The sequence below is a fragment of the Pan troglodytes genome, chromosome 2, assembly GCF_028858775.2.
Source record: "Pan troglodytes isolate AG18354 chromosome 2, NHGRI_mPanTro3-v2.0_pri, whole genome shotgun sequence".
In the NCBI taxonomy this organism is placed as follows: domain Eukaryota; kingdom Metazoa; phylum Chordata; class Mammalia; order Primates; family Hominidae; genus Pan; species Pan troglodytes.
The window spans coordinates 195,142,569-195,168,056 of NC_086015.1; positions in this window are offsets into that span (position 1 = coordinate 195,142,569).

Genomic DNA, 25,488 nt, shown 5'->3' on the forward strand with positions numbered 1-25,488 from the left:
TTCAGAGAAACTCACATCCCTGTTGCATGGTTTACATCAGACATTTTACATCTCTTTACCAAAAAAGACCAGATTTTTAACTATATGTAGGTGTCTGCTTGCAGTTGCAATCTACCAGAAACTGTGTCTATATGATTACAACCCAGTTAGGCCTGAGGGGGAAAAAAAAAAAAAACACAAGCTGTTTCTTCTCCTTAGGCTGTTTCAATAGCACTCCTGTGATAGGAATGGCCCTTCTAATGCTTCACTACACAACCTAATCAGGACTATGAGTCATGATGAATTAGACCCAGTACATCTTTCAACCCAGTCTACTTTGGTTCTGAACATATAGACACAAAACAGTGCAGATTTATTTATTTATTAATATAGCATTTTCCCACACCCTCACCCTTTAAGAATTTTAAAAGAGAAAACTTCATCTAAACATTTTACTGCTTAAGAAGGCCTTACCACTGCAACATGTTTTGGCCATGAGACAATCATTTCCTAAATAGCATGTAAAGTCAACATGAAGCTTAGCAAAACCAATGAATTATTCAAGATATTAATGAGAAATTCTCACAAATTATATGTATTTAGGAAACTATTTTGCGTCTTTAAACAATTGAAGGCTCACAAAAAAATTTTGTTTTGCATTTCTTTATAGAAAATTTGATCAATGACAATTTTTTTACTAATATCTCTCTCTTCTCCTTAGCCCTTAATAGATACAGTCCATTCTATCTGGAAATAACAAAAACTTGATCAGATTATTAAGTCTTGGAGGCTTTTTCATTTTTACTGTATAAAGTGATGAGTTTCATGTTTATATTCTCTTATAAATGTAATATAACTGTTATGGATAGATATAAGTTTAGTGAAAACAAACATGTCAACTCCAAAAAACATATATAAAAGGTGAATATGAAATTATAACACAATATTTTCTCCCAAATTATTGTAGCGTTTTCTACTAATTTAATAATGTGAACACTGCCAAAAAACAGGTTGGAAGTCGCCTAGGGAAACAGCCTCTTCCTCTGGAGTCCTTCTCGGCAGCGTCTTCTCCGGGTCTCCTCCCCAGCCAGGCGGATGTGGAAGTACCTGGGCTTGGCGCCTCCCAGGAGGTTGTCTTCGCCCTCCGGGCCGCAGCAGCAGGAGAAAGGACAGCCAATCAGGATAATTGTGGCCACCCACCGGAAGCCACGGGTCCAGTGACACATGTGATGTGATGGCGGGGTTGGCATGAAGATTGAAGGTGTGGGTATACTTCACAGGGTTAATTACCAGGGAGATGATCTGCAACACAGCAGCCAGGGTAGGGAGGCCTCCAACTCACTCTTAGGAGGACTAGCGTCAGGGGTGCACAGAGGGCAAAGAAGGTGAGGATGAAACAGGTCACCAGCATGATACAGCCACAGAAGAGCATGGCAGCGGCTGCTCTTCCTCCTACGTACTCCACGAGGCTCTGGCAGCCATCCTGGGGGGACCTGCTGCCGCCATCCTGGGCATCACCACGATGGTGAAGGCGATGGAGCTGAGCAGGGGCAGGGGCAAGGTCCAGAGCAGCAGCGCAGCAGGCCCACGTCGCGGCGCGAAGCGGAGGAGCACCGCCCGGAGAGGCTGCACAAACTCTGTAACATAGTAATCCACCTTAGCATCACTAACAGTGGGAAAACTGGAAGTCATGTGCCTTCTAACATAATGCGGTATGAAGCACCCAGCATCATCCACCGTATTCTCTCTAAAAGAGTTTAACCCAAACGTTGGGTTATTCTACAGGATAATCCGCCTGGTGTCTTCAGCAGGTCAATGGTATATCAAAAACGTAGGACACTTCTAAATTTCAAAAAACCTTACAGGCTTAACAAAATTCAGTTGATGTCTTTGATTTGATCCTGCTTTGAACAAACTCATACAAACACACATTGGGAACAATTAGAGGATTTAAAAAATAGACTGCATATTGAGCCGAGATCGTGCCACTGCACTCCAGTCTGGGCGACAGAGTGAGACTCCGTCTCAAAATAAATAAATAAATAAATAAATAAATAAATAAATAAGACTGCATATTAAGTGGTATTAAAATATTGTTACTTTTTAAGGTACAATAATCATAGAAAATATATAAAGAAAAAATCTGATTTTTAGAGATACATATAAAGTATTTAGGAGGTAAAATGTAATGACGTTTGTGATTAACTTTCTAAAACTAGAGTAAGAAAAAAGGAAAAACTAACTTGGCAAAATGCTAGTGATTATTAAATTATGTGGTTGGTAATTGGGGTTTATACTGTTTCTTCTACTTTTATCTTAATTTTGAAAAGTAATGTACACCGAGACAGTTCAGATAATAGAGATTGTTTAAAGTTAGTTTACCTATTTGTGTATTTGTTTTGTTACCACATAGTAGGTAAGGGCTAATAAGAAACATTAGATCAGTTACACAAAAAAAATAAAGAACTGACTTCTTTTGGAGAAGTGTGAGTTCTGCATCTTATAGAATTAATGCTGATAACAGTGAAGAGACACACACACTATATGATATGTAGATAGCAATTTAGCCCTACGCTTTCTAAGACTCCTATGTCTCTTGAGAAGAACCTCCTCCTAGCATCTTCTCTGATTTATTCTGCATCATTCACTTCCATCTTCACTCCCTATAAATATCTCAATAGGGTGCCCCTTGGGCACTTCAAACCCCAGTTTAAAAGGAAATCCAACATAATTACCTCTACTAATCAAATCTTATTAATTTGTAAGATGGTGTATTAAATGATCAGCATGGCATTTGAAATATAGTAAGTTCCTAATAAGTAGTAGTTGCATTATTATTTTAATTATTGATCTCCTTATTGATTAACCCTATTAACTTATTTCCCTCAACATTCAATTTGATTCTCCACAATGCTTGCCACACATATATCAGGCTATTTTTCCCTTTCCATTTTTACTACCATTATAAGTGGTACATCATTGTAAGAATATACTACCGTCACATACTCATCAGTTCTCATCTATTATTTCTGAATTATTTCAAGTATATTTTACCTTGGATTCATACCATTCATGGTATGGTATAATGGAACTTGGTACAGTGCCTAAGAGCTTGGGCTGTGGAGTTAAGTTGTCTCAATTCAATCCTGACCCTATTATTTTTAGCCGGGCACTAGCTAATTGTTTAACTATTACCTCATCTGCAATGTGGCTGTACTAACAGTGCCTATTAAATTGAGTTATACATATACATCACTTAAAACTGAGTCTGATACATTGTAGCTTCCAGAAATAGAATTAATGGTTAAAATGGACCATGAAATACTAATCTACTTTCTTAATTTTAGATATTTATGCAGTCAGCTATTTTTAAAATGTTGCTGTAATGAAAATTTTTGTAACTAAGAATTAGATGCTTAGCTCACATTTTTATGCCTTGTAAGTAGGTTGTACCAATTTACATATCTGCTTGCTGTTTATAAGAATGTCCATTTCCAAAGAAATTTGCCAAGTGATAATTTTTATTCCTTTAATATTTGACAGATTGATAAACATTTCATTGACCTGTATACATTGGAAATTTAATTTTGTGCTGTATAATTCAAATCCCGGATTACAAATAAGAAACTACGGCTGAGAAAGGTGAAGTTACTTGCCAAATGTCATGCAGTAATTTACTCTTCAATCCAGGAAAATGATTCAAGTCTTCCTCCTCCAATCTCATTTGCGTTCTTCACAGGTCATGCTGCTATTGTCAATTATATTTGGATTTAATAATTTTACATTCCCAACATTATGCTGAGCATTTTCAGAGAAGAGTCTACATTTTCTGCTAGCGCTTCCCCCAGTGCTTTGCATAGAGCACTTTTCAAGTAGACATCTATTAAATGATTACATAAATATATGAATCACATGTCAAATAAATAGGAACAAATGAAATTACGGAGAAGTATTAAGCAAGCCACATATTTTAACATTTTTATGATATGTTTGTCACTATGAAGCCACAACATTAATCCACAGATATGTAGGACAGTTTCGTATAGAACAAAATTAAAGGCAGGAATGGGATTTTGAAGATTAACCTGAGGTGGATAGGGAGTCAAAAAATTAAGAGCCTTGCTTAGAGAAACATAAACATGAGCCTGTATATAAATCAATCATCATAAAATGGGGGAAAGTGTTTTGGGATTTGGGGGAATTTCTTGTTCCAGTTTAAACTACCAACATATCCTTGTAGGGCATGATTATTTTCCTAGAAAATTGGATTTAGGATCAAGATCAAATGCCCCAATTTTTTCTGTCTTCCATGCAGATGAGTCAGGCAGAAGCAGAAAGAGCTCGTGAATCTGTTTGGTATATGGGCGAGCTTACTTTATTTATTCAACACATATTCATGGAACAGCCATTATGTTACAGAAACTGTATTAAACTCAAAGGATAAAACGGTGACCAAAACAGACAATTTCCCTGCCTCAGGGTGCAATATTCCAATGGGAGAGACTCACATTACACAAGAAAACAAAGAAAAAGGCAGTGACAGGATGACATGATACAGGGGAGCCAATATATAAGAGGATTAACTCAGGGCTACTTTAGGTAGAGTTGTCAAGAAGGCCTTTCTGAAAAGCTAATATTTAAGCTAAAATCACGTGAAATGAGTTGTTAACCCTGTATAAGAAAATAGCATGAATGAAGGCCCAGGTGGGGGAAACAATCTGCTAGTTTTTAAAAATAACTAGTTCAATAAAACTGGAACTAAGCGTATTTCTAGAGGAGTGAAGGGATGAGACTAGTGAGCTAGACAGGAGGCAGATTAGGAAAGATTGTGCTCAACTAAGGAGCACGGAATTTATTTGCTGACATTGAGAAGCTGTCAAATAATTTGTAGGCAAGAAGTACATGTTCATATCTACATTTCAATACAATCAATCATCAGTCAGGTGGAGAATACACTGGATATGAGGCAATCTAGAACCTGAGAGAGAACTATGATAATTCAGTTAAGAAGTAGTTAAAAAAAGAGAAAAGACTCCATAAGGATAAGACCTAAAACATTGACAGAGGACTTGGAAAAGTTAAAGGAAGAGATGATGAGACACCTAGCAACACTTCGTTCATGTCTCTTTTATAGCAATTATTAAATTGTTCTGGGGTCATTTGGTTTCTGGCCTATCTTCTCCATCAGAACATTGGTTCTTTGCGGTATTGTACTTATGACATGTGTCTGTTTTTTAAAGTACTTGCCACATAGTACTTCACATTTTATCCAAAAAAATTTCATTTTTTGGATAAATGGATTAATACATAAAATAATTTTATGTAGAAACACAATTTTGCTCTGTATTTTTATACTCAGTACCTCTTGTGGTATGTAGAACCACTCCATTTTCCAGATGGGGAAAAATGAGGCTCACCTGGGGAGAGGACAGTCTTCTTACCTTCTCTTTTTGTGCCTCTTTTCTTTCCTCATAACCAAAATAATTTACAGGAAAGGCAGGAACATTCAAGCAGTGATGTACATTCACAGTTCACAGTGATTCCCCATTTCCTCCCGCTCTCATTAAGATAACTTTTAAAGATGGGATTATTATGTATGTTTGACTTTCCAAAGTATGACTCTTTGTCATTTTCACAGAATTTTAAAATGTAAAACGGAACAATGGTAGATTGAATTTTCCATTTCAGTTTATTTTGGGCTCAAGTAGACTTGAGATACTTCAACAAATATTTTCTTTTAAACTAAAGATCACGTGAAACTGGAGACTTCTTAAGTTATTCAGTGGCATGAACACTGGCATTGCAAAAGTAGAATTTTGCACATCAGTTGTTGAAAGTGCAAGGTCTCAGAATTTATAATATGAAAACAAAACATGTAAGTATTGAGAGCTTACTTTGTGCCATGGTTTCTTACAGGCAACCTTTATTTAATTCAAAAAGATAGGATAGCACATGGAAAGCAAAAATGCATGGCAACACAGGGTCCAAAGAAAGGGAGAATTTTAAGAAGCATTGATCAACAATGACAAATCAGCCAACAGGTCATGTAAACCATAACTAAAAATAGCTGTTGGTTAGAGAGACATAGAGGTGTTTCCTAATGAGTTTTTGGTGGTGGTGGTGGAACACATCAAGTTAGAATTACTTGCTGAGGGAAGGGGGGAGGGATGGAGAAGGAGGAAGGGAAGAGATGACAGTGAAAGAAAGACAGAGAAGCTAGAATACTCGCATTTTTTTTATTAACAGTACAAAAATTTTTGACAAAGTATATATAGGTATCCATATATTGACTGATTTTTAAAAAAATAAAATTATATAAGCAAAGCTTTATTTAGTAACCTAGGAGAATATTATTATACCCTTTTAAGCTCAGTTTTCTCGTTGATTAACTAGAATTATTATATAACTACTCATGGTACTGTTGTGTGTATTAAATTTAACAATCCAAATAAAATACAGGCATATGGCTTGAGGCATAATAGGCCTTTAATAAATGTTAGTTGTAATTATTTCATATGATCATTATTATTATTTGATAGCTTTTTTCTTTCCTTGTTTCTATCTCTTCCTCAGAAATATCAATTATCTGTAAGTTTTTGGCTTACCCGCTGGCCATATCAATGGTGTCTTTCATCTTTTATAGAAATACGCCTTTTTCCTCTCATCCTGAGGGAGTTTCAAGTTTGTGAGCTATATCATTGATTTGATACTTGCAATGAAGATTCATATTCTGCTATTTAGTTTTCAGTTTTCTTTACATATTTGTTTATCTCTTCCATCTCCATTTTCATCAAAGGAAAATTTCCCCTTATGACTTTCATATCCATTTTCATAGAAGACGCATCTTCTTTAATTTTAATGAAGATCTTGATACAGTTTACTGTGGTTTTCTTTTAGATCCAGCAGTAAAACATTTTCTGAAGTTGTGCAATTCCTTTGAATCTTCTGGATGCTGTGTTTGCTCTCTTATGCTGTAGAATTTTCCCTTAAGGTATATGTTGATTTTTTAAATGTTTTTCTTCCATTTTAATAAAAAAATTAATTAAATTTAATTGAGTTTATTTTTTCTTACTCATCTTCATAAAAAGACAAAGTCTTGTCATTGGATAACCCTTGGAATTTCCCTGGGTCCACCTGGGGGGTGGTGTAACCCTCCTGAGATCTGTAGCTGAGGAGAAGATGGACATAGGTGCACAGCTCTGCATGTAACACTGAACTGGCTTTTATCCAATTAACTATTGCAGGTAGCATCTTCCTCTGTCTCCTTCTGGTGGGTTCCTCATTAATTTAAATTGATGTAATACATAAAAAGCACAATTGCTAGCAAACATAGACACTTGTGGCTGCCCACTTTTGTTGACTTCTATGGTACTTTTCTTGTGAGGATTATCCCTCTCAATTGCCGCATGTCACTGCCAGATCCCAATTCTTATGAGAGACTGAATATACAAATACACCATAGGCAGTCCATATATAAACATAGAATTCTAACCACAAACTGCAGCAACCAACCCAGTAGGCCAGCCTACTGCCTACAAAACCAGCCCAGGAAGCCTACCTACGATTTACAGTAACCAGTTCAGGAAGACGGTACCAGTCCAGGAAGCCAAACACTAACCCCTGTAGCAATAGATCCCAAATAGCCAAGGCTTGATAACTAACAGCCTTCTGTATTTTTGCTCCTGCTTCCAACTTAGGATCAACCAGAGAAAGCCAAATATACACCCTAAACCAATCTCACAGGATGCTCTGCTTCTAGTTAGCCTGCCTTCAACATTCCCATGTCAACAGCCTCTACTCAGGGCGTACATAAAACCTTCTTTTTCTTCCTCTATAAAGCTTCCTCATTCCTCTGTCTGCTCTTGAGTCTCTGTAAAGCACACAGGTTAGTAGCTAACTTCCTTGCTGTAGCAAGCTCTGAATAGCTTTTGTTTGTTCTCATTTGAGTGATCTTCATTTATTTCCTTACTAACTGCCATGTTGAATTCTGGCTACAGAGCCTCTGCCTAGATAAATAAAGATGGATCAACTTATATTTTCGGCAATAATGTATTTTAAAAAGAAAAGCAAGATACATTGTAAGCTAAACTTTGAAAATTTTAGTCATTTGCATCTGCCTCATAATTGTAGTACTAGTTTTTCATTACTTTCAGTTTTCAATTTTTGTTTCTTTGTTTTGTCTTCATAGCTGTTTTAGTGTAAAGTTACAAGAGGGTGCTTAGTGCAGGCATCTTACAACAGGAGTATCTGTATTACTCTTTACAGGTATATACTATTATGATACAAGTTTTAACACACTAAAGGTTAATATGTTTCTAGGGCTGGCAACCTTGACTCTCTCCATGCACAGGCACACACACACACACACACACACACACACACAATCTTCCAGTGATTAATCAATCCTATTATCCAGATCTTTTTTTATTTTTAAAAATTTGCCCTCAAATATATTCATATTTTAGAAAACAGTATTATTTTCCCAGAATTGGCCATAAGCTAATTCATAGAACCACCTGTCTGTCTAATAAATTTTCTAATTAATGGGATGCCTTCTAATTAACAAAAATGTTTATGCCTCACATTGTGCTGTTAATAGCTTTGTAGATTTTAATGAATAAATGAGGACCTAGGACTCATATATATTGTTAAAGGAAGAAAAGCATCAGGCTATTTAAAAGCAATGAACAGGTCTTTTTTTCAGTTCTTTCTAATCAACTGAGAAAAGTTAAACTTCACAACTTGTGGTTGCTGTGTGAGTAGTCAGTTTTTCTTTTAACTGCTTTTCACCTCTGCACACAGCCTTGTGTCCTTGAGACACGAAATAATTTAGAGAAGCTCTTTGCTATTCTTGGTAATTCAGCCTTGTTTTTCTATTGCACACTCCAAAGCTCAGTGTGAAACATTTATCCTACTTAATCATGACAATGTAGATGCCAGAAGGAATTGAGTAAAACAGCAGTGCAGGGAGGATCTGGCCCTGAGTGAGGGAGAATCCTGGCTCCTTCGTTCTTTGTAATTTCCATTGCCATGTACTCCTTTCAATATTTTAGTAATATTTTCTTCATATGTGATTACTGCCTTAAGGTATCAATTTGCATTCTGCTCCAATTGAAAATCATTTTTCTTTTCAGCCACATGTCACAAATATGTTACATAGGCTGATGAGATTTATAGGATAATTTCTACATCTCCAATATAGACAGATTAATTTTTTTTTTTTTTTCAGAGTTTTGCCCTTGTTGCCCAGGCTGGAGTGCAATGGTGCGATCTCCGCTCACCGCAACCTCCACCTCCCGGGTCCAAGTGATTCTCCTGCCTCAGCTTCCCGAGTAGCTGGGACTACAGGCATGCGCCACCATGCCTGGCTAATTTTATATTTTCAGCAGAGACAGGGTTTCTCCATGTTGGTCAGGCTGGTCTCGAACCCTCAACCTCAGGTGATCCTCCCACCTCGGCCTCCCTCCTGGGATTACAGGCATGAGCCACTGGGCACAGCTTTAGATAGGTGAATTCTTTATCATTTATTTAAATCAATTTGATGTCATCAATATGTTCTATATTGCATTTAACTTGAAGGATTCCAGTGAAATAGATATTATTTGAGTTGACATTCACACTGACTCAGAGAATTGTCATTTTAAAAGTAAAATAGCAAGCTTTAAGTCAGCTAGTTTACCATCAGGCTAAGTACTCTATCATTTGATTACTTCCTCAATATTCCTTCATCTACGAAACAAGTATACAAAAGAGAAGTACATATTTTACTAAGCAGCAATAGTTGAATCACTTGAGTGACATTAATCAATAAAATTACTGACAATGCAAGCTCTGGCAGAAATTATTGTCAAGTGCTTGCTATGTGCTGGGCACTGAGCTAGGGAGTTATAGCTCACAGCAACCACGTGACACAATTAGCATTCTTGTCTCCTTTTAACTGAAGAAAAAGCTGACTCTTCAACTGGACAAGAAATTTTCTCAAGGCCACATAATGTTCAGTCCGCATTCTTACTTTGAATGGGTTGTTATCTAATAGTTCCTGTTAAAACTTTTCGAAAAAGCAAGGAAAAATCTCATGCAAATCATTTTGTAGATGAAAAAATAAAATCTTAAGCCCCTCGCTGAGTGAATGAGCCCCATTTTGGCCAAGGGGACCCCAGAGAAACCTTAAAAATTGAGTTCCCAGCCATGATGGGAAGGAAAGTCAGACACTCTTCATTATACCACCTCCTTTTTGGAGTTTAGGCACAACCACAGACCAGCATTAATGTTAGAACAGGGATCCTGAGGCTGACAGAACAGACTCTTTGTGGCAGTAAGATACCAAATTATAAACAAAACCTAAGGCCATGCAAGGCAAGTGTTAAGTCACATCTGCAGGGCATTCATCTTGCTAAACAGGTCACATTATAGCTGACTGACACCACATCTTTATCTTAATGTAAACATTCCTTCCTGCTAACTCCAAGTTTTTAGACAAAATTTTGTCCCTTAACTATTTGCAGATTAAAGAGCCTCTGAATCCACTTATGGTTTGTAAGCCCCTGATTTAAGACATCCCACGTTCTTGGGTGGAACTAATGTACACCTTCCATGTATTGATTTATGTCTTTGCCTGTAACTCCTGCCTCCCTGCAATGTATGAAACCCAGCTGTCATCTAACTGCCTAGGACATACCTTCTCAGGACTTTTTGAGACTGTTTCTGTGAGCTGTATAGTCAGTCATACTGGCTCAGAGTAAGCCTCTTTAAAATACTATACAAAATTTGTTTCTTCATTAACAATTTAAACTTTACTTCTTAACTACAAGTATGAAAAATAAAGTGAAAAAAGGTGATCGAAGGGAGAGATTGCATTGCGTTCACGCACTAGCTCTTTTAAAAAAATCTTTTTAATTTAAAATACAGTATTTCTTTGCAGAAAGGATTGAAAGATTAGTCATAAAACATGTCACCGTTCAAATGAAGCCTGTTTAGGAATCAAGGTTGACTGCCTCCAGAATCTGTTATTGTAAGACTTTATTTTGCCTCCCCAATATGCTAACTCTGTACTTCTTATCTTTGTTGGCTTATGTAAGTTTCTTAGATTCCATGAGCCTCAGCTTCTTCATCTGCAGAATGGAGATCTTTGTTGTGAAGATTAAATAAGATTGTGGCTTTCAAGTGCGTAGCAAAGCACCCAGCATCTACTAAGCCTTCCATAAATAGTAGTTAAGAGCTTTGGGATTTTGCTCACATTGTTAGCCCATTCCTTTCCTTGCTTTGATTTATTCCCTATCACAATTTTATTGTGGATATAAAGATAAGATTTTGTGTTAATATCTAGCATGGTATGACATAAGGAACGCTGGGATGAGGGAGATTAGACCTCATTTCCCCTCTCAGGTTTTTTCCCTAATCACTAAGCTTTACCTGCGCTCAAATTCACCTGTACGGAAAAATAATGTAGGTATAATGAGTTCTGACAACAAATACTCAAAGTTAAGCCAAACTTCACAGGCTTTGGGCACAATCTGCCATACTAACACCCTCACTTCAGACACCAGACACAAGTTTAGGAGTCTTCAGGCCACCCTCACTTTAGACCAGCCGGCTACAATTTCAGGGGCTTCCATTGTTCTCTAGGTTTGATAACATGCTAGAAAGATCCACAGAATTCAGGAAAGCACTATTTTTATGATTTCCATTTTATTATATCAAAAATGATACAAATCAGAATTGGCCAAAGAGACAGATGCATAAGGCAAGGTGTGGGAAGCTCTCACTTGCAAAGCTTCCATTGTCACCAAGGATGCATTACTTTTCCAGTACATCAATGTGTGACAGTACATAGAGGAGTGCCAACCAGGGACACCCACCTCAGCTTTGATGCAGAAAGTTTTTATTGGGGTTTCATTAATAAGTATGACTTATTCAGTCATAGGTCACACAGTTGAACCCAATCTCCACAGAGGTCAGACTGATATCACATGGCTCAAAGCCTCAAACACGGCATCACCTGGTTGGTCTTTCTGTTGTGGCCGGCGCCCCATCCTGAGTCATTTCCTTAGCATAAGCTATCTAGGGGGCCCCCGCTGTGAGTCACCTCATTAGCATAAAGTATCAGATGTGGTCCCACTGTGAATCACAAAGACACTGTGAAAAATTCCTAGGATTTAGAATTTACCTCCTAGGAAGTGGGAACAAAGCCTGGCCAAATTCTCTATTACACAGTAGGTAATATAAAATATGCTCTCTAGGAGCATGCTCATTCTATTTTCATATACCTCATCTTAAAATACAGATTCCAGGAATATTTTTTAAATGGAATAATCATAAAAAGACAAGTAAAAAAGTATGTGAAGAGGATGTTCTTTCTTCCATAATTGTCTTCCACAAAGTAGGCACAGAAGGAAGACACGATTGGCGTCAGAAACACACTCTGGCTGGGGGAAAAAAAAGTAGCTGGAAAAGGTGGCAGTGAATAAATTATGTCCAATCATATATTCATCTATTATCTAAAGCTTCAACCACATGCTATTATTAATCAGTCATATTGATAGAACTATATCCTGGTGTCCTTTTTGTTTGTTTGTTTTTTGAGACAGAGTCTCTCTGTCTCCCAGGCTGGAGTGCGGTGGCACAATCTCAGCTCACTGCAACCTCCACCTTCTGGGTTCAAGTGATTCTCCTGCCTCAGCCTCCCGAGTAGCTGGGATTACAGGTACCCCACACCATGCCTGGCTAATTTTTGTTGTTGTTGTTGTTATTTCTTAGTAGAGACAGGGTTTCACCATGTTGGGCAGGCTGTTCTCGAACTTCTGACCTCAGGTGATTCGCCCAACTCAGCCTTCCAAAGTGCTTGGATTACAGGCGTGAGCCACTGTGCCCAGCCTGGTGTCCTTTTAATTGTGCGCCAAAAGCTTTAGAATTACAGTAGGTTATGGGACTTGATTCCTCACATCTTTCATTCTTAAATCTTGTGATCCGACCCTTTTCCTATACAAATATTATTGGGCAGAAATAGGATTTCCCACCTATCAGACCAAAAAAGTGTCAATACAACACATGAAACTTAAACATATTGTTTTGTTTTTCAGCTCTTTCTAAAAAAAAAAAAAGACAAAAAAAAAAGCAACCTGTTTCAGGAAAGTATTTTAAGCATATCATAACAACTTAAATAACTTACTTATTACCATAAACAGTCATATACTAAATCATCACAGCTTTGCTACTCTTTACCATCAAAAGATGTCTTCTCTGTTTAACTTCCCAAGCTTAGAAGTAGAACATCACCCTGCTGTACATATAGGTATGTAGAGGTGCATTCTTTGTGATAGGAAGTGATTAATATTGCAAAGAAAATGGACATCATCCTTCACTGAGAAGATCAATTAAAATGTAATGCTTGCACACTTGTACTTTTGTTTGTAGAGAGATGCAAGGACTTAAAAAAAGCATTCTCTGTGCAATTTCTTATGCAAAATGCTCTTAGATATAATATACTCAGAAGTTTTAAAATACTAATTGGCAGTGTAATGCACTGTTTGTATGGAAAAAATATTTCTAAGATGTAATATAGAACCAAATGAGAATAAATGATTGGATTTTTTTTTCAGTCATCTTTTAAGCCAATAGGTAGCCAGGCTAAACTAGTCTAGGTCCTAGCAACAAAGAGATATGGAATGTCTTGTTCTCCTGGGACTCATCTTCTGTTGAAGAGGTAGACATATTTCATAATTTATTCCAATCAGTTTGATAATGATAACATGTTCTATGAAGCAACAGATCTTAATGATCCCATTCAGCTATACCTCCTTATTTAATTTCTTATGAAGTTGACACAAATACATATGTTATTGAGGTATGTGATATGGAATATTCTAAGAGTTTTGGATGAACTAAGAGACTTATTCTACCTAGGTGCTGTGAGAAAATCCTTCAGAATGAGTGTTATTGGAGATGAATCTTGAAGGATGAGTAGTAGCTGCCTAAACCAACAAGGGATGAAGAATATTTCAGTGAGGGGTAGCTTGTGAGCAGCATGAGCATAAGACATAAAAGAATGGCCAGGTGCAGTGGCTCATGCCTGTAATTCCAGCACTTTGGGAAGCCGAGGCGGGTGGATCACCTGAGGCCGGGAGTTCGAAACCAGCCTGACCAACATGGAGAAACCCCTTCTCTACTAAAAATATAAAATTAGCCAGGCATGGTAGCGCATGCCTGTAATCCCAGCTACTCGGGAGGCTGAGGCAGGAGAATCGCTTGAACCCGGGAGGGAGAGGTTGTGGTGAGCCGAGATCGTGCCATTGCACTCCAGCCTAGGCAACAAGAGCGAAACTCTGACTCAAAATAAAAATAAAAATAAAAATAAAAAAGACATAAAAAAATGAACTTTCAGGTAATGTAAGAAGTGGAGATAAATTTAACATAACCAGGAACTAGGATAGATTGAGTTTTGAGTTTAGATAAATGCTACCTGAGGAAATAGAGGAATATGAAGAAGGTCACTGGTGATTTAGAGAAGTCTCTGCTTCTAATTTGCTGCAAGAAATATACAGCAGGAAGCTCACTGCTTCCATCTCTCATCGAAGGTTCAGGACCCTTCCATGAGCTGTTCCTGGAGCCTTCTTGTGTGTGATCTCCCACAAAAGCCACACAATGAATTGGTTTACAGTGACAGGAAATGAAACAACATACAGAAGCCTTCCTTCATTCTATATCTCTCCATTTCTTCCTGTTTTGCAGCTTCAGCCAATTACTTCTCTGTCTCCAAGCTTATTGGGAACTTTCCTGTTCCTGGACACAATTCCTGCCTGGAATACTCTGCTCACCTTCTGCCTCAGGGGTCAGCTCCCCAAACCCTGTTTCTCTTTAAAGCCTTTCCAAAACACCCAAACTAAGATGAATCTTTTTTTGTCCTTTTGCATTACTATTTCACATTTGTCGAAGTAGATTCCATTTGTGCATCTATTTCAACAGATCACTCTCCGTCTTATGTCACAGTAAGTGTTTGCTTCATAAATAATAAACCTTTCAGGGGAGGTCACCATGTTTGGATCTCCAGTGGCCCCTACAACCATGCATGGCACATAAGGGATCTACAATGTACATCTGGTCAATAAAAATTAAGCTGCTGAAAATTTTTAATAAAATTTTCAAAGCAGAAATCATGCCTCTATAATAATTTGACTTTTTTGGACACGTAAGGCAGCGTTTTATACTACATATTAAGCTTTATTCTAGACTTTCACTAAAAATAGAAACATACTGTCAGTTAATTGGGCACAGAATATTCAGGTACAGGCTTATCTTTTTTGACACTTCAAACTATAAATTCATTTTCCATTTCAAAGCCGTAAACCATGTTCTCTGATATCTGGTTCAACCAGAAGGTTTTGCTATGTAATTTTATACTCCCTTTGTTGATGTACCTAGATAACTTATTGCTTTATGAGCTATAGCCTATTAACAGTCATTTATATTGAGCAACTTCTTTTGAATAAAACATTCCTGGGGAAATACAGATACTGCCATGTTATTATTAAAGCACTAAGGAAATCTATCACTTTTTGGGAAAAGAAAAATCTCACGCTAACCACATCCTTTTTGCTTCTAGTGTCAAATGCTTTTTAACCAGTTAATAGCTGTTCTTGTGTTTTCCTCTCTGTTTTGTTAAAAATATCTACAGTCTTAGTATTCTTTTTCTTACTTTGTACTAGAATGTTCAAAAGTAAACTTGATTTTTCTATCTGCAGTCCTTTTATTTAATGTAATAATGAGTCGTCCTTACTATTTACTCAGTGATTGATATATTTGTTAACTCAAAATCTGAGCATCAATGAGATGAAAATCTACCAAATTAAATTCTCTTTATAATGATGAGTTGCCTTACTCTAGCCTCAATATGGTTTTAGCAGTTGGTGTTATTTTATCTTCTCATAGCAATGCTTGAGATTATCTCCAAAGAACCCGAATATGACAAAAAGAAGAAAAAAAATCACTGAGCAAAAGTCAAGAGCTTGATACTTTTTTTAGGACTCACTTGTGCCAAATTAATTTCCCTCCCTTTGATTTAATTTCCTTATTTTGAAAAGTAAGTCATACTTGATATTTAGGGTTCTTTTCTGCTCAAATACGCTGTGGCTTCTAGGAGACAGCTCTTCTTTAGTGCATTTAAACATAAATCATCTTAGATAAACCTAGTTTTCAGGCATCCACCTGATTCTCTATGCTTTCCTAATAAACTAGCCAATAAATTTATACATCTAGGAGCCTAAATTTATTAAAATAGCTGGCTATATTAATCTTACTTATTACAGACAAAATTTATTTTTCAGATGATTTCCTCTATTTGATCTGGCCTAAGGATTAATCTAGCAGAGAAGAAAACAGAAGTTTAGTAATTGAGTAGTGTGCTCTCATTTTCTGGAATCTTCCTTAAATAGGGAATCTAAGAAACTTGGTTCATTTTTTAAAAAACCTTTGGCAGTTTCAAAAACTCTCTCCATTTTAGTATAGTAGAAAAATTCCATGATATCCAGCTGACCTATTGTCCTTGCTTCTATCCGTATTTGCACTGTTGAACAATACTGCCTGGGCCCCCAGCCTATGGACCTTAAAGATATTTCATGTTCATCAACAGAACAAAATCCCAGTCCTTTCTCCTATACATCCCCTTCTTCCCATTCTGACTGTCTTCTTCCACTTTCCACACATAGTGTTCTCACATGTGGTCTTCAGTATCTTAAAGAAAACTCATTCCTTTGCCTCACAAATCAAAGTCAGGTATAATCATCACAAGATAATGATAGTTTTAAATTCTCTTTCTATTTTTATTCTCTTGCTTTACTTATCCCATTTTTATTTCAATCTCTGCCCTCCAGGAGGTCACCACGAGAGCAAGATTTCTAGGAAAACACACCTAGATTCTCAGTGCCACAATTTTTTGGGGTCCCATGTAAAAATAGAAAGGATACCCTTATTCAAATGAGGAGTCACTTTTATCATGTGGGCTAGGAAATAATACTCCTTATACCCACCAGAGACTTGTAAAGTATTTTGTGAAGGTAGAGTCTTCAGCTTCAGGACTAATCTTTTTCTTTGTAGGACATTAAATCCATTCTAAATGAAGAGGGAGAGTCTATACCGATCTTCCCATTGTCTTCATCTTTCTCTTTTTGTGCTCTGCCACAAGGTCACATGATTAGAAAGATTTGGAAGCCTGCTTCTTTCTCAGATTTTAGTCCCCTAAACCCACACCCCTATGTTGTGTCAATTTAGTTTGGACTCAGCTAGGAACCTCTGCAAGTGGAAGTTCTTACTGTATTTTTTTCTAATAATTATTTATTAAAAAGAATCACTTAAGTGTCCCCACGAACATCTGGTAGACTGTCTCTAAGTCCATATAAGCAGCCATATTTGATGTCTTCTAGGAATTAACAATGTCTGATAGTCAAGGTATCCAGGACTATCTTTTACAATGAGTAGAGCTGAATTGTATTTAGCTTTTATATTGCTAGATAAAAAAGCACAGTAGCCAACATCTAGTCAGTAACCTTACATTAGGAGACTTTACCTCTATTCAGACAGTTTTGAACCCAAGGGGAAAAAAAAAAGAGGCTGATGAAGATCAGAAAATTACTGACAAGTGTGCTGTGATGCAAAGTATATTGTACATGGAGTCAAAAGCTTAGGGTTCAAGGCCTACAGTTAAAACTTACTGGCTAAATGGACTTACAAAATCTGGTCTGCTTTATCTGAGTTTGTGTTTATTTATAAAGTGAAGATAATGATATCTAGCACTCATTTTTGCACTGATTATTACACAAAACAATATGTTAAAGTGTTTTATAAATTGTGAACTACCATATAAAGGTATTTTGCCCCTTTTACATAGTATATAGTTATTGATTTCAACTTGGCTGTTTTATACCTCCCAAAAGATAAAAACAGGAAAAAGGAAAAAAAAAATAGAACCAAATAAGTATTCTTATTGTGAAGCAAAATTATTATGAAAGAAAAGCCAACTAACCCCACAACATTAGAGAAGAAGATATTAAAGCCACCATAGGTAGACTATATTGTTCTATGATAACATAATGGTTATTCATAATGATAATCCTCAATATCAACAAAACATGGACCAATATCCTGTGCTATAGAAAACAATGGTTTTATCCATTTTCAAACAGTATTAAAAAAAATTATAGAGGGTAAATTTGAGTTATCTGAAGAATTCAATTATATGAAATACCATATTCCCAAAACTTTTTATTAAATGGGGTCTCATTAAATCTAGTACTTAACAGTGAGTCACCTCTCAAAACCCTTCAGGAGAAGAAAGTTTGAATCTCATTAAAACCAGAATAACTTAAAGGATATATGTGCATTAATATTGTCCATTTTTGTTAGAGAGAAATGATGATAAAAAGTTCTTAGTAAGTGAAACAGCAGATGATAATATAGAAGTGAGCTCACTTTGCCTATTTTTCACTTTAATTAATGTGGGTTTCTTCATTTTTATCTAATATATTTAATTGAATTATGACCTCCTTGACCAGAAAATACCACCCTATCTTAAAGATAGTTGATTTCTTCCACCAAACAGAAATTAAGACGTCAGCACAGTCTTTTCATTTTATATTAATAATACTTGCCAGAGCTGAAATAACCTTCCTTCGTGATTGATAGTAGGTTTTTTGTGTGTTTTCATAACAAATGGCTAAAGTTCACTGAATGTGGTGGCACAAGTCTATAGTCCCTTGGGAAGCTCAGGCAGAAAGATCTTGAGCCCAGGAGTTCAAAGTTGTCCTGTGCTATGATCCCACCTCTGAATATCTGCTGGACTCCAGCCTGGACACGATAGTAAGTCCTCTTTTAAAAGACTAAAATCACTTGTAAAAAGAGGTCTAGACATTACATATGTTTGTCAAGGTTTTTTTCAAGGCAAGAAGGTTAAAAGCATTGCTATAAAATACTTCAATAAACAGTGGTACACAGTATGAAAATCTTAGAGACTTTGAAGTTTTGAATATAAAGTTTATGAAAGGAGTAATGGAAAAAAGATGTTTGAAAAAGATGACCTAGTGAGAAGTCATGTGGAAACTTGAATGTCAGGCTAAAAGTACTTGGAATATATTGTCGAAATAAAATGGAAACCATTGGAAGATTACAAACAAAACCAAAACATGATCTTGTTAGTATTGTTGAAAAGTTAACCAGGCAGCATACAATTGTTGACTTGATTAAAGAAATGTAAGAGAAATAGGAATCTGAATAGAGCTCTTGCAATTGCTCAAGGAAAAAATAATGGTGCTTCCTTTAAAGTAATAGTTGAAGAAATGAAGAACAAGTGTTAAATCTCCCCTTCTCCCACGACTAGTGCCAAATCAACAAGATTTGGCAATTGATTAGATATCAGACTCTAGAGAGGTGATGAAAAAGATTATGCCAATATTTGAAGATGGGTGACTGAAAATGGTAACTCTATATGCAGTTTATATCTATTCCCATTAAAATTCTTATGATTGATATAGAAGGTGTGACCTCAATGGAACTACAAAGTAAATGGAATTTCAGAGATCTGACCATATTGATTATTTCCAAGGCATTTACATGCATTCATTTAGTATAAATTTGTTAGAGCCCATCAGTCTCCAGCAGCTATTAGCCTAGAGAGTATAAAATGACATTTGAAGTATATGTATCAACTGTACCTAGGAAGCTCCATGAGATTCTAGCAAACAAAAATAGTTCCATTTGATATTTCATTTTGAGAATATGTATACTCACTGTTATTATTTATATATCGCTTATAAATTTTAATAGGAAATATGAAAGATATTATAGCATCGCTCAAAATAGCTTCTGTCAAGTTATTTGAAATATCGTGTTTCAAAGCCACTTTTTTCTATAATCAAGTGCTTGTTAATACTGCAATCAGGAGATGCTGTTTTCTTCTTTGGTACAGTGTTCTTTTGTGATGTCTTGTCCTGCTTTCATCTTTTTTTCTCTCTTTTTCTTCCTATTTTTAATTTTTTTGTTTAGTAGATTAAAAAATCAGGCTTCAGAGCAAAGGAAAAAGTGGTGCTTTTTGGGATGCATAAATTGTCGATTTTCATAAAAGCAGTTTCTTTGAGGAGTTTCTTCCGTAGCTCTGTCAGGTCAGGACAAAAAGCCTCAGACTTGTGGAAGCTTTCGGAACTATTAGGTGACTTATGAAAAAATAACTAGAATTATACAAAAATGAATAGTCTGAATTTTGAAGAATCAAATTGTAGAAAGGTCTAGAAAAAATTCACTGGATGTGTTTCTTTTATTATTTAGAGGTTGTTGCTAATTGGGAGCACACATAAATATCAGTGGAATCAAAGGACATTGTTGTGAAATCTGCTCCAATACCAACTAGTGTATGATTTTGGGAAAGTCACTTCCTCAGTTCTTGGGGAAGTTACTTTTTCAATTTCCCAAAATGTAACCTTAAAACTATTCAAATGAAAATAAAAATTAAATGTTAAATTGAGGTATCTAGATGTATAAAACTTTAAAAGTATTTAATCCGAAAGCATTAGGTTAGTTCCTCTAAAGAGTATGAAGATTAACAATATAGAAGAAGAAATTATATATGCACACACACATATATATTCCACACATTCACACAGATATGCAAACATTATTAAAAGTAAAAAAAAAAATTATTTCATTAAAAGCCATCAATAAAAGAATGAAAAGGCAAGTCATAGACTGGAAAAGACATTGTAATATGAATATCTGAAAAGTACTTATTCTAATTCCATATAAAGAGCTTCTTCAAAACATTAAGTATTAAAATATCGAATTTTCAAAAATAGGTGAAGGTCCTAAGTAAATATTTCAGAAAATAAGATATTTTAGTAACAAGTAGCTATATGAAAAAGTACTATTCACTAGGGAAATGCAAATTTAAATCATAATGAGATACCAACATGTATTTATCAGAATGACTAAAACTTTTTTCTTAAATAAACTAACAATACTAAGTGTTGGTTAGTGTGTAGAGCAATTGGAACTCTCAAACATTGCTGGCAAGAGGATATATTGATAAAAACATATTAGAAAATTATTGGTAATATCTATTAAAGCTGATATTATGCCACTCTTACGACCCACCATTTCTACTTGGAGATGCATTTCCATGAGCATGGAGTCTATACATTCACCAAAGACAAAAAAAATAAAATGGAGATTACTGGAAGTTTTATTTATTATTGCCCCAAAGTGGAAACACTCCAAATGTTACAGGATCTTTGAAGTGTTGCTTTTCTGGTCAGAAACCTCTGTGGCCAGTGGCACCTTTGCTTGACTTTTGCTTGGGCCTGCCCAGCTCATTCCATCCATTCAGCCTGCCAGGCTGCACTTGGCTCATGCAGTGGGCCTGGATCCCACGCCTGCCAAGGATGAGCCAGGCGTGGAGGGGTAAGGGGTGTGTGAGCGAGTGAGCATGGGATCCAGTCACTGCACATGGTCAGGCATGCTAGCTGCTACAGTCAGGTGGGCAGCTCCGGGTGGGCAGCTCTGCAAGGCTGTGGCTGGACCAGGCACACTGCAAGCAGCTTCCTCAGCTGGCAGCAGGAAATGCAGTGGTGCCCCTAAGTTCAGAGTTGCCAGGAACCACAGGGCCTTAAAGAGAGAGCCACAGCCCTGGCTTGAAGGGCTAAACCTCTTCTCTCCCTCTCTTCACCCACCATGTGGTGAGCCAGGGTCATGTTTCAGACCAGTTTGTATTACAGGTCTTCTAGACTTGCCATTCGGCGGTCCGAGTTCTTGTCCTGTGACCAGGAACAATGAGGCACGCAGGCAAGTGGAGGATGAGCAAAACCAAGAAGAGCTTTATTGAGCAGTAGACCAGCTCAGAGACCCACTGTAGGTATCTCCTTCCTGCAGCCACAGTGTCACGATGAGTGTTCAGCCCTCAGCAGAGAGCAGGAGGTCATGTGGTGGGTGGCTCCTCTCTGCAGGCAGGTCATCCCTGGAGTGGGAAGCTCCTCTCTGCTGCTGGTCACCCATTCTCTGCTGAACTCTGGCTGAGCCCAGGGCTTCTATGGGCCTCAGAGGGGAGAAAGTGCACACCGATTAGTCCATGGCTGGCCATAGGTGAGCTTGGAAAAGGAACCACAAGTTCCCACTCCAGTGGTGGGACTGGCAGATGGCCCCCAGCCTTTAGGTCCTCCCTGGACTGAAGCTGAGGCCTCACCAGAAACCCAACCCCTTTCACCCAGGAACCTGTCTGCCTCCTGCTGCATTTATGGTGCCTGGGCTGGGCCCTGACTTTGCTCCATTGGAGAGGGCACTCACAGCAGGGAGAAGCCAGGCATCAGGAGCAAGCACTTCTGAGCCTGCTAGGGCAGGGGGGCCTTCCTGGACCGCCAAGAGTTCAAGGATGCCTGAGTCTGCAGCTATGGTTTTCACAGCTGCAGCTGCTAAGGAAAGAGGGGGTCCACTCGAGAAGCAGGAGGCCCAGGTCTGAAGTGGGAGGCCTGGGTCTGCTGCCACAGTTTAGGCGCCTGCTGCTGTACCCAGGAAGGCAAGGCTCCTGCCTGCTGCTGGCCCCTCAAGAGCACGGGGAGGCTCAGATCTGCAGCTACAATTTGGGCAGCTGCCACTCCACCCAGGAGGGTGGGGCTACGGTCTGCTGCATGGAGTTGGAAGCCCAAGTCTGCAGCCATGGTTTGGGCAGCTGCAGCAGCACCTGGGGATCTCCCACCCCAGCTTGGAAGGGGCAGGGCTCCCACTTGTCCTGGGCTTCCACTAGCTTCATGGAATATGCAGCTCAGGCTGCCTGCCCCTGCTGCAGCTGGCATGGTGGCAGCTGCAGGCCTTCTGGAGCGGCCGCTGCCATCACAAGCATCCATCTAATAAAACCAGAGTATACATCATGCATTGAAATGTTATGCAACATTGAGAAGAACGCAGTACCCCTCCATAGAGCAAATAATCTCGCAGGCTGATAATGAGAAAACGAAGTTGAACAGAAAACCTTATATTATATATGATTCCATTTGTATGAAGTCCAATTACAGACAAAACTGAGAACTAACTTTATGGTTATAAAGTAAAACGTTGCTTTTGTTGGGTATGAGTTGTCACTTCTCGTAAAAGCAGTTCTTTTTTTACTTGCTATGCTTCCCCTAAAGTACAGGAGAAAGTTTCCCCAAATGTAACAATAAGAGCAAGCCAGACAAACTACAGAATTATAGTATTTTTAAACCCATCAGAGAACAGAATACCGGCCATCCCCAATTTATCATGGTTCAATTTATAAGTTTTGCAACCTTATGTTGGGTTTATCTGGCCATAACTCCATCATAAATCAGACTGTATCTGGACTTACTATGGTGGTTTGACTTATAATTTTTTTTCTTACTTGATGATGGGTTTATCAAGACATAATCCAATGATAAGCCAAGGAGCATCTGTATGTAAGGAAACCTAAAGGAAGTGGATTTCAAAATATAAAAAAGCTATATTTAGGAGTAAAGAAATCCATGGCTGCTTTCATCTCTGGCAGAATAAAGGGAAGAGTAGAGAAAATATACCTTAGACAGGGGTATGAAAAAAAGCAGTCAAATGTTAGCAGATTTTTAATGGGCATGTATAGTCTCGTATGATGGATTTGAAATCCAGGGAGCCCCAGTCACATTCCTAGTCTGCACATATCTGCTACTCTTTCTCATAGGCCTTCACTGAGTACATGAGTGTAGTAAGGTCTGAGGGAAGAACTAAGGAGAACTAAGAGAGATCACTCTGAAGGGTGCAGGTTCTTTAGCATGTGCAAGCAGCTTGCTGAAGATGGAGGGCAGGGGAGGTGAGCTAAAAGACATCTCTCTGAGGTTCTCTGGGTCTTCACTAAGTACACTTTAGCTACTCTGTGAAAGCCTAACTTGGGCAGAACTGATAAAAACCTGCCTGAGTCTTGCTGCGCCTTCTCTTAGTGCACTGAAGTGGCCTTCTGAAGGTTATTGGAAGGACAGCAGAGTATAAAGCCATCTGCAAAGTTCCAGAGAACTGGAGGCAGGAATGGAGAGCAAAGAGAAGGGCCTAGATACCAGAAAAGGTGGCATACAGCCTTTAATACAATGATATCCTCACATTTCAGAAAGCTGGCGCCTTGAGTATAAAGCAAAAGGAGGAACCTCCAGAATTTCACCAGTGCTCACATTCTAAGGCAGCTAAAGGGAAAGTCCTACTGTAACTCCAGAAATATTTGAAACCAGTGGCAAACTGAATTTAAAGAGCTATAATAAGTCTCAGGCTATACCTACTACAGATTAGATTCTCTCAAACTACACCCTCACCCAATTGTAGAATGAGGGCACCACATTTTTGGAAAGTGATTATTTTTTACTACTAGCTCTGTCGTTCTCTTACACAAAATGTTCAATATAAAAAACAAAATTTATGAAACACAAGAAGAAGCAAAGAAATCTGTTCACGGTTGAGAGGAAATCATTGACTAATGCCAACTCAGAAACAGTCTAGAAATTGAGCATGTGCACACACACTCCCACCATTGGGTCAACAATGTGATGAAATCACAGAATTGGTTAGTTTCTAAGGCCATTCTCGAATTCAGTAATTCACTAGGAGGACTCATAGGACTCTGCATACTAGTTGTATTCATGGCTGTGGTTTGTTACAGAGAAGGGATTCAAAGCAAAACCAGCAAAAGCAAAAATGCATGGGACCAAGTGGGAAGGAATCTAGATATAAGTTTTCAGGAGTCCTCTCTCAATAGGGTTTCACAAAAGGCACTTACTTAACCCCAGCAGCAAGTTATGGCAACGTGTGAAATATTGTCTACCTGAAGAGCTCACTAGAGACTCAGTGTCCTAGGTTTTGGCTGGGGGCTGGTCACACAGGCACTCTGTCTGGCATGAAACAAAAATGAAAAACTTCCAGACACTCAGAAGAAAAGCCTGCTTTCAAAATAAACCATATTGTTTTTACAAACAATTTAAGCACAGTGAACAACTATTATCTTGGCATGGTGGGAAGCCTCTTGAAATCCAATTTCACAAAAACCAACCAAGGGCCATTCTTGAAAACAGGCCTTTCTAAAGGATCTGTCTGTTTCAGGCCTGCTGCATTAATTTTTTTCTATACATCCAGGAACAGAAAAATATGGAGGATACTGCAGGGAGAGAGTTTTTTGGAAAGCAACCACATGAAGTTGTTTATGTACTCCTGGGTTTGCTCCTGACTTATACATGTCTGGGATCTGTTCCTAATTGACATATGAAAGCTTTCAGAGCTGAACGAATCTACCAAGACAGTCTTCTGGGAGGTGCACATATAGTCATATTTGAACATCATTGCAAAGCCCTAGAGAACTGAACTGACATTGGAACCACAGGTGAAAGAAAGCACATCAGAACATGTAGTTTGGCATTAACTAGATCAAGTGGCTGCTAAAACAAAAATATTAACATTCTCCATAGATTTAAACAGTACCAAGCTTCACATATTTCAATATTCAAAGTTTCCAGGATA